The sequence below is a fragment of the Anopheles stephensi genome, unplaced genomic scaffold, assembly GCF_013141755.1.
Source record: "Anopheles stephensi strain Indian unplaced genomic scaffold, UCI_ANSTEP_V1.0 ucontig154, whole genome shotgun sequence".
Lineage (NCBI taxonomy): Eukaryota > Metazoa > Arthropoda > Insecta > Diptera > Culicidae > Anopheles > Anopheles stephensi.
Window position 1 is genome coordinate 45,001 of NW_023405074.1, and position 10,900 is coordinate 55,900.

The window sequence follows — 10,900 nt, forward strand, 5'->3', positions numbered from 1 at the left end:
GGGCATTATCGAAAGATGGTTAAGTGGAGTCACCCAATGGGTGCCGTGCGTTATAAGGTACGTAATGCACAGTAGAGATACATTGTCGGGAGGTGGAACCCGAAAAATGTACAAGTCCGGGAATACGGGGTGCATCGTATGTAACGTTCGATGTACATATAAAGCCTGGTAGGTGTTGGGATTATATCTGCAACACGGGCATTATCGAAAGATGGTTAAGTGGAGTCACCCAATGGGTGCCGTGCGTTATAAGGTACGTAATGCACAGTAGAGATACATTGTCGGGAGGTGGAACCCGAAAAATGTACAAGTCCGGGAATACGGGGTGCATCGTATGTAACGTTCGATGTACATATAAAGCCTGGTAGGTGTTGGGATTATATCTGCAACACGGGCATTATCGAAAGATGGTTAAGTGGAGTCACCCAATGGGTGCCGTGCGTTATCAGGTACGTAATGCACAGTAGAGATACATTGTCGGGAGGTGGAACCCGAAAAATGTACAAGTCCGGGAATACGGGGTGCATCGTATGTAACGTTCGATGTACATATAAAGCCTGGTAGGTGTTGGGATTATATCTGCAACACGGGCATTATCGAAAGATGGTTAAGTGGAGTCACCCAATGGGTGCCGTGCGTTATAAGGTACGTAATGCACAGTAGAGATACATTGTCGGGAGGTGGAACCCGAAAAATGTACAAGTCCGGGAATACGGAAAAGTTCCCCATGAAAGGCTGGGATACAATTATTGATACAAATAATGTGCCTAAGGGTACATTTATTTTTCTAAGTCCCAGAAATCCGTCACTGAACATCACGACTTACAAACACATCTTCCCCCGGTCCTCCCATATACGGCACGGGGACAAGTATGAAGAATGAAAATCATGTGTGTATGGAACATATAATGTGCCTGAGAGCACATTTTTTTTCTAAGTCCCAGAAATCCGTCACTGAACATCACGACTTACGAAGACATGTTCCCCCGGTCCTCCCATATACGGCACCGGGACAAGTATGAACAATGAAAATCATGTGTGTATGGAACATATAATGTGCCTGAGAGCACATTTTTTTTCTAAGTCCCAGAAATCCGTCACTGAACATCACGACTTACGAAGACATGTTCCCCCGGTCCTCCCATATACGGCACCGGGACAAGTATGAAGAATGAAAATCATGTGTGTATGGAACATATAATGTGCCTGAGAGCACTTTTTTTTCTAAGTCCCAGAAATCCGTCACTGAACATCACGACTTACGAAGACATGTTCCCCCGGTCCTCCCATGTACGGCACGGGGACAAGTATGAAGAATGAAAATCATGTGTGTATGGAACATATAATGTGCCTGAGAGCACATTTTTTTTCTAAGTCCCAGAAATCCGTCACTGAACATCACGACTTACGAAGACATGTTCCCCCGGTCCTCCCATGTACGGCACGGGACAAGTATGAAGTATGAAAATTTTTGGTCACAGCGTGAAATCCCTCTAATGATCATGAAATAGCATCGGATCACTTATCTGACCATAAAAGTGAACCAAAACCCTATTTGGACAAACTTTTTTGGTCCTATGAAAAATTCACTTTTCATATATGTCATGGTCGAAAATTTTCTAAGTCCCAAAAAATCACATATTCTCGAATATCTCGAAAACTACGTATCGGACAGGAGTCAACCAAGGTGTTTTAGAAAGGTCTTTACAAGCTCTATTAATGAGCCATAGCGACTTTCAAAGTGATTTTTTGACACTTTTTCGCATATCGGCATCCTTGGTTCCCATACTGGCCATAGGCCATAGGGCACCGAACGGCCAACTTTGGTCCGGGGGTGAAATTTTTTTTTCACGAGATTTTGATGAAAATGGCTTCGGAACGCGTTTCTAATAATGAAAAGTGAAACCAAACAGTATTTGCGAAGAAAAAATTGTCCTATGAAAAAATCACTTTTTCTTAGGGTACGGGTCAAAAATTTTCTAAGTCCCAAAAATCACATTATTCTCGAATATCTCGAAAACTACTTATCGGACAGGGGTCAACCAAGGTGTTTTAGAAAGGTCTTTACAAGCTCTATTTAATGAGCCATAGCGACTTTCAAGTGATTTTTTGACACTTTTTCGCATATCGGCATCCTTGGTTCCCATACTGGCCATAGGCCATAGGGCACCGAACGGCCAACTTTTGGTCCGGGGGTGAAATTTTTTTTTCACGAGATTTTGATGAAAATGGCTTCGGAACGCGTTTCTAATAATGAAAAGTGAAACCAAACAGTATTTGCGAAGAAAAAATTGTCCTATGAAAAAATCACTTTTTCTTAGGGTACGGGTCAAAAATTTTCTAAGTCCCAAAAAATCACATTATTCTCGAATATCTCGAAAACTACTTATCGGACAGGGGTCAACCAAGGTGTTTTAGAAAGGTCTTTACAAGCTCTATTTAATGAGCCATAGCGACTTTCAAGTGATTTTTTGACACTTTTTCGCATATCGGCATCCTTGGTTCCCATACTGGCCATAGGCCATAGGGCACCGAACGGCCAACTTTTGGTCCGGGGGTGAAATTTTTTTTTCACGAGATTTTGATGAAAATGGCTTCGGAACGCGTTTCTAATAATGAAAAGTGAAACCAAACAGTATTTGCGAAGAAAAAATTGTCCTATGAAAAATCACTTTTTCTTAGGGTACGGGTCAAAAATTTTCTAAGTCCCAAAAAATCACATTTTCTCGAATATCTCGAAAACTACTTATCGGACAGGGGTCAACCAAGGTGTTTTAGAAAGGTCTCAACAAGCTCTAAATAATGGGCCATAGCGACTTTTTTAGTGATTTTTTGACAAATTTTGTCATATCGGCATCCCGAGTTCCCATACTGGCCATAGGCCATGGGGCCCCGAACGAAAAAATTTTGGTCCGAGGGTCAAAATTTTTTTTCTCATAAATTTGTTCAAAACGCCGTCGGAACGCGCCTTAGATCATGAAAAGTGAAAAGAAACAGTATTTTGCAAAAGTTGGGGTGGCCTATGACTTACATGGCCACGTCCTAGGTCCGAGTTCCCGAGGTCGTGTTCTTCAGTGGCGGAAAAAAATGGCCACTTGTGGGAGATGCAAAATGTTCATTTTGTATTATAGGGGACACACTATCGAAGCGAAAATTTCAGAAATGGCCTAAAACGTGAAGAAATGATGGGGTATGTACGAAAAGAAGGTTTTTATGGTCAAACGGTGAAAATTTTTTTTTTATGAAAAATTTTGGTCTCCCACCGTTCATGAATTTCTAGGACCAAAAATCGAAAAATTTGAAAACTTCACGATCGAAAGGGAAACGCATATGTGGTGTTCCTAGGTGTGTACGGTGTACGAAAAACGGGTTCACGATGAGATATCAGGCAAATAAGTGGACCTAAAGTGAGTTATACGGGTAAGACGAGGTGTCCAAAGACCGAAATAGGGGTACCAACTGAGAACGAAATGAAGGTCCCCGAAGTCGCCATACAAGTTATAGGAGGTGTCCAAAGTACGAAAAGAGTTCCATATTCGGCTGTTCCTACTATATGGTTCCCTGATTGCTGCTCCAAGGAGTAGTGAGGAAGTGTCCAAAGGTCTGTTGGGGGTATCGAGGTGATACCCTCGACGGACAATATGCACGAAAAGTGGTTCGATGATCTATCCTGTAGGTCGTACGGCAGCCATACCCGGCTGGAAGTACCGCGGTAATTCCGCAATAAAACGTTCGCCAGACGAACAAACAAATTGAATTAGCTCATCGTAGTGTACGGAAACGAAACGAAAATGTAAGGTGATTAGGGATCCGGGAGCAATCTCGCGATCCCATGGTTCGGTGTAAGAAATGATACGAAGTGTTCATAAGTCTCCTCTGGAGGCAGAACCATCGTAGCAAAGTTCGGGAACCCAAGGGTCACAAAAACTCGTAGGACGATATCCACGAATAATCGGGGACTTGTGGGGACTACCGTGCCCTGACAAGTCAACTACACCTTAACTGGTGATGGTCGTCCTACGGGGACCTGCGGGGAACAAAAGGGTCACAAAAACTCGTAGGACAATATCTCCGAATAATCGGGGACTTGTGGGGACCACCGTGCCCTGACAAGTCAACTACACCTTAACTGGTGATGGTTGTCCTACGGGGACCTGCCGGGAACCCAAGGGTCACAAAAACTCGTAGGACGATATCCACGAATAATCGGGGACTTGTGGGGACTACCGTGCCCTGACAAGTCAACTACACCTTAACTGGTGATGGTCGTCCTACGGGGACCTGCGGGGAGCAAAAGGAGTCAGAAACAATCGTAGGACGATATCCACGAATAATCGGGGACTTGTGGGGACTACCGTGCCCTGACAAGTCAACTACACCTTAACTGGTGATGGTCGTCCTACGGGGACCTTCAGGGAGCCGCAGTAAGTCGCAGGTCGTATGCGAGCCTTGATTGGTCCTGTTGGGGGCGTGCGGGGTGTAATGCCTCGGTACGTCAAATGTTGGTGTACGATGTACATCGATAATCTGACATCCTCCTGAACAACCTTTGCTCGTGTGGTTATTGGCGCTGTGGAGTCGGTGTACTGCCGCAGGTCAATGAGAGTGGTCACAACAAAGATTGTGTCACCTGATGAACGTAGAAAGAGAGTCTGCGGGGACTGGTGCCCTGGTAGACAAAAATATCGAACAAGCAATTGACGAAGACGAATTCTGGTTGATCCTACCAGTAATATACGCTTGTCTCAAAGGTTAAGCCATGCATGTCTAAGTACAAACATAAATGAATGTGAAACCGCATAAGGCTCAGTACAACAGCCATAATTCACAAGATCATCCACCCATCAGTTACTTGGATAACTGTGGAAAAGCCAGAGCTAATACATGCAACATGCCGGGACCGCTGTCCGCTTGCGGGCGGTGGAACTGGTGCACTTATTAGTAAAACCAATCGCCTCCGGGCGGCTTGAGTGAAGTCTGGATAAGGATGCCGATCGTATGGTCGCTTGACCGACGACAGATCTTGCAAATGTCTGCCCTATCAACTATTGATGGTAGTGTAGAGGACTACCATGGTTGCGACGGGTAACGGGGAATCAGGGTTCGATTCCGGAGAGGGAGCCTGAGAAATGGCTACCACATCCAAGGAAGGCAGCAGGCGCGTAAATTACCCAATCCCGGCACGGGGAGGTAGTGACGAGAAATAACAATATGGACCTCTCTAACGATGGTCCATAATTGGAATGAATTGAGCATAAATCCTTCAATAAGGATCAAGTGGAGGGCAAGTCTGGTGCCAGCAGCCGCGGTAATTCCAGCTCCACTAGCGTATATTAAAGTTGTTGCGGTTTAAAACGTTCGAAGTTGATTCCCCGTCCAGACACGCGACCGCCGCGGGCGCCCGGCACACGCCGGATACGTTCGTGCGCGAGCTCGCGGCTGCGACTCACAATGGTGTGCCTGGGCGTCAACCTCGTGATCGGTCGGGCACGTCCCGAGCCGGTGCGTGGTGCCCGGGCAGCTCCCATTTACCTTGAACAAATTAGAGTGCTTCAAGCAGGCTAGTACAAAAGCGTCCACACCCGCCCAGGGTTGGCGTTGGCCGAGAATAATCTTGCATGGAATAATGGAACATGACCTCGGTCTGAGTCTTTTGGTTGGTTTTGTATAGACCCAGAGGTAATGATTAACAGAAGTAGTTGGGGGCATTGGTATTACGGCGCGAGAGGTGAAATTCGTAGACCGTCGTAGGACCAACTGAAGCGAAAGCGTTTGCCATGGATGCTTTCATTAATCAAGAACGAAAGTTAGAGGATCGAAGGCGATTAGATACCGCCCTAGTTCTAACCGTAAACGATGCCAATCAGCAATTGGGAGACGCTACTACATTCGGTGCTCTCAGTAGCTTCCGGGAAACCAAAATCGGGTTCCGGGGGAAGTATGGTTGCAAAGTTGAAACTTAAAGGAATTGACGGAAGGGCACCACAAGAAGTGGAGCTTGCGCAGAGGCGAGCTGTCAAAGGAAGCAAGCGGACGCTTTCCGTGAGCTCCTTATGATATAGTGTTTTTTCGTTTTAAAAACTTACAAAGTGGTGGTGCAAATTTGTTAGAGTGGTGTACGAACACATATTTTGCGCAAACACCGTGAAGTTTTTGGTGAAAAACAGTGGAAAAACGTCGATTTTGGCACACAACATTGCGTCGTGCACCGGTGCGTGTGGCCACGAAGGGTGCGTGTGTGGTTCCGTTAGTGCGTGCGAGCGTAGCGCTCCCTTTCGGTGCGGTTGAAGGGGAGCCCGCAGCCGCTGTGCAGCGTATTTTGTTACGGACAGGAGCGGAACAGTGATAAAACATTACCCCCTAACGAGGGAAGAAACATTCAGTGAAAACAGTGCGGAAAAGTGCGTTGACCAGCAAGCAGATATCACGTGCTAGGGCACGTGAACTTAGCACGTAAGGGCTTGGCTGTGTCGGTGAGTGCGTGCGTAGGGTGACGTGCCGTGGTTTGACGTCTGGACAGTGGGCACACCATCGGTCATCCCGGTTGTTGTCCTGGGAGAATTCCCCCTAGTGCCACCAGCGCCCTCTATGGGGCACTAGCGGAAGTTTCTCCGGAGACACAAACCAAAAGCTCCGCACAAACAAGCGTGCTATAATCAATGCGGGCTGCATACCGGCCAGGCGCACGTGTCCAGTGACTTTAACGCTGGACAAAGCGACGAACCGTGCAGCAGCATAATGTCGGGAGTAAGAAGCGATGATTCGGTGGAGGTGGTTCCCCGAAATCATCAAGACCAAAGAAAAGAGGACTTTCTCCGCGCGTTAGTGGTGTGACACCCCTGGAATTGTCGCCAGGGACGATGTCGGTCACTACGGAGCTCTCAGGGGGCACGCAAGCCAGCCCCGAGAACACCGTTGGAAGAGCGGACGAGGGAGCGCGGAAGCTGGTTACCGCCCCCGCCCCGACGCCGTCGCCGAGAGGTCTATGTCTGCCTGAGGATGCTGGCACCAGCCGCATCGGAGACCGACCAGCTTCCGACGGCAGAGAGTGTCGGACAGAATGAGCGGCAGTACGAGCGGGTGGTTGGAGAAGCTCGAGGAGCTTACCGCTCTTACCGAAAGAGCCAGGAGGAGAATTCGAGGCTCCGTGCGGAGCTCGATATATATCGAACGGGGGTGCGAACCGTTGTGCAGCTGGAGAATTCAGCGACTGGCGTGCGCTGGGAAACCAAGCCTCTTCCAAGTTGCAGCCCAGCAAAAGGACACTCAGGCGCTCTCAGCAGAGGGAGAGAGCCGAGGCACGCCAGTCGCAGGGTCCTGCCCAGCATCGCATGCTGGAACTGCAGGAGCAGCTGCGCCGTGAGATCCAGGAGGAAGAGAAGCAGATGAGGGCGAGGAGCGGGCACGGGCAGCGGTCCCAGCCCCTGCAACAGCCGTACGACTTTCCGGCATCGGAAACCAGGGCGGCAGCAGCAGCCAATCCTACCGTGACGCCCTGGTAGGTGGTTGGCAGGTTGTGGGGAAGCGGGCCAAAAGGCCCAGCCTTCAGCTGCACCTCAGCAGCGGCAGCGGCCGCAACCAGCAACCAAGAGCCAACGCCCCGCTACAGGCAAACCGGCGGACGAAAAGGCGACGACCAGACGCCATTCTGGTGTGGTTCCCAGCACCGGGGGTCTCCTTCGCCGAGATGTACCGACCCATCCGGACGAGCCCGGCCCTGGAGGATGTCCAGCACTGCATCCGTATCGGCAAGCGGACACCGAAGGGGAACCTTCGGATGGAGCTGGCACGGGACATGGACTCGGCGGCGCTGTGCAGCCGCATCAGTCCACGCTGGAGAGAGCTGGGATCCGCCAGGGGTCCTGACGGAGATGGCGGAGGTTGTGTTGAAAAAACGTTGACAACCTCACGGAGGAGGAGACGATCAGGGAGGCGTTGAAGGCGGCACTCGCCAAGGAGCCAGCGGTGGCCTCGCTTCGCATCTGGGAGCGGGCAGATGCCACAAAGCGGGCCCGCGTGCGGCTACCGCGAGTGGAAGCGGAAGCCCTGCTCCAAAAAGATCGCCTTATTATAGACTACTCCTCGTGTCGGCTGGAGGAGGCCCCCAGGCTGGAGGCGGCAAAGCGCCGTTGCTTCCGGTGCCTGGAAAGGGGCCACATGGCAGCGGACTGCGTCGGGCCCGATCGCAGCAACTGCTGCATCAGATGCGGAGCTCCTGGCCATCGGGCGGCCAGCTGCAGCAGTGCGGTTAGCTGCATTCGGTGTGGAGGACCACATCGAATTGCAGCGCACGGCTGCAGGGGAGCTAACCTTCCCCCCCGCCGCTAAGCATGTCCTGTGGGGAGCCACCTCCAGGTCCTGCAGGTTAACACCAACAGGAGTCGGAGTGCGCAGGACCTGGCTCTCCACACAATGCGGACGGAGCGGGTGGACGTTATGGTGGTGTGCGAGCTGAGTTCGGTTCCGGACGGGAACGCAAACTGGGTGGTGGACCGCGACAGGCTGGTGGCCATTGTCGCGAGCGGATACTCCCACCCGTTCAGCGGATCTGGAGCTCGAGTTTTCCCGGCATCGTGGCGGCGGACGTGGCAGGCGTCACGATCATAGCGTGTTACGCGTCGCCAAGCATCGGGGTTCCCCAGTTTGTCGAGATGCTGCAACGCATTGAGGTGCTCGCCTCAGGACGCCCCCGAGTGTTGCTTGCCGGCGACTTCAACGCCTGGCATAGCGCCTGGGGCAGCAGCAGGACCAACGCGAAGGGCGAGGAACTGCTACAGCTGGCGGAGGGTCTCGGGCTCGACGTCCTGAACCTGGGGAGGGAAGCCACCTTCCTCGGGAACGGCGTCGCTCGCCGAGCATTGTGGACGTCGCCTTCGCCAGTACTTCCATCAGCAGGCAGGCTCGTCGGGGACCCCGACAGGCAATGGAGGATGCTGGGAACTTACTCATTCAGCGACCACCGGTACATCCGCTTCGAGGTGGGGGAAAGGCCGGCGGCAACGAGCCGCAACTCTACGGGAGCAGAAGCAGCACCAGCAGTGAGAGCAGCGGGCAGACGCTGGCGGGCAAAGGAGTTTAACCGGGAGCTGTTCGACATCGCGTTTGCGGGCAGCCAACTTCGTGGAGGAGGCCACGGACCCTGAGGGCCTGACCCGAACTGAGCCGGGCGTGCAGCGAGATCATGGCGGAGGTTTCCCGTCAGTCGGCCACAGGACGTCCGGCGTACTGGTGGACACCAGAAATCGGCCGGCTACGGGAGAACTGCCGCCTGGCTTTGGGAACGGTAAAGCAGGGTACCGACTAGCGACACGGCAGCCCGCAGAACAGCTTCTGCACGGCACCAGGAGGCCCGCCAGCTGCTGACAGCTGAGATCCGGGCTAGCAAGCGGGACCGTTACAACGAAGTTTCTGCAAACACCTGGAGGAATGATGAGACGGGTAGGTGGCAGGGGAGCTCCTGCGACGGCTCGGAGGGAGCCGCGTCGCACAAGAACGCGATCCGGCCGTTCTGCAGCGCATTGTGGACGCGCTGTGCCCGAACCACCCCCCTGTTGCCTGGCCTACCATCGAATCGGACGGCGTCGACATCAGCCAGTGACAGTGACGGAGCAGGAGTTCTCGACATCGCAGCTGGCCTGAACCCTCGGAAGGCGCCGGGTCTGGATGGACTGCCGAACGCTGCCCTTCGGCTGCCATCGGGCGCATCCGACGACGTTCGCGAGGCTCCTCCAGGAGCAGATGGATGCTGGCCGCTTCCCGCGGCAATGGAGGAAGGCGAAGCTGGTGCTGCTTCCCAAACCGGGAAAACCCCCGGGCGAGCCGTCATCGGTGAGACCGGTGATGTTGCTGGACACGCCCGGCAAGGTGTACGAGCGAGTACTGCTGACCGCCTGAACGACCACATCGAGATGCCGACGGAGCCGCTCCTCTCCGAATACCAGTTCGGCTTTCGGCGTGGTCGGTCGACACTTCAGGCGGTTGGGCTGGTGATGGAGGCTGCCAGATCTGCGATGAGTTTCGGGCGAACGAATAGACGCGACAAGCGCTGCCTGCTTGTCGTTGCTCTGGACGTCCGTAACGCCTTCAATTCCGCAGACTGCAGGCCATAGCACTGGCGCTGCAGACCAAAGGAGTGCCCTCAGGACTGCGCAGCATCCTGCAGGAGTACTTCTCCGACCGTGAGCTGACGTATGATACCAGCTCGGTCCGGTAACACGCCGAGTAACGCAGGTGTTCCGCAGGGGTCCATTCTGGGCCCCACCCTGTGGAATATCCTGTACGACGGCGTGTTCGGAGTGCAGCTGCCGGAAGGTGCATCCGTCATCGGCTTTGCGGACGACCTGGCAGTACTCGACAAGGGGTGTACACCGGAGGAGGCGGCAGGTGTAGCGGAGGAAGCTGTGGCAGCGATTTCCGCCTGGATGGCGCAACATCGGTTGCAGCTGGCCCCGGAAAAGACGGAGATGTCTCATCTCCAGTCTGCGTCGGGGCCATCCAGCGGTGCCCGTAGTGATCAACGGCGTCGAGGTCCGCTGAAGCCGGCGATACGCTACCTCGGGGTCATGCTTCACGACCACCTCTCGTGGAAGCCACACGTCGAGAAGGCCACCGCAAAGGCACTCCGTGTGGTGAAGCTGGCCACCGGCGTGATGTCCAACCACGCCGGACCGAGGATGGCTAAACGTCGGCTGCTGGCAGCAGTGGCGGACTCGGTTTGCGATACGCGGCACCATCTGGGCGGGGCGGTGAGTTCCAGTGGTGCAGGCGGAAACTGGAGCAGCTGCAGCGACCTTTGGCGAAGGTGTTCGCAGGACCTTCCGTACCGTCGGCTACGACACGGCGGTAGTGGCTGGCTGGACGGTCCCGCTACACCTGCAGGTGGACGAGATCGCGCGGTGCT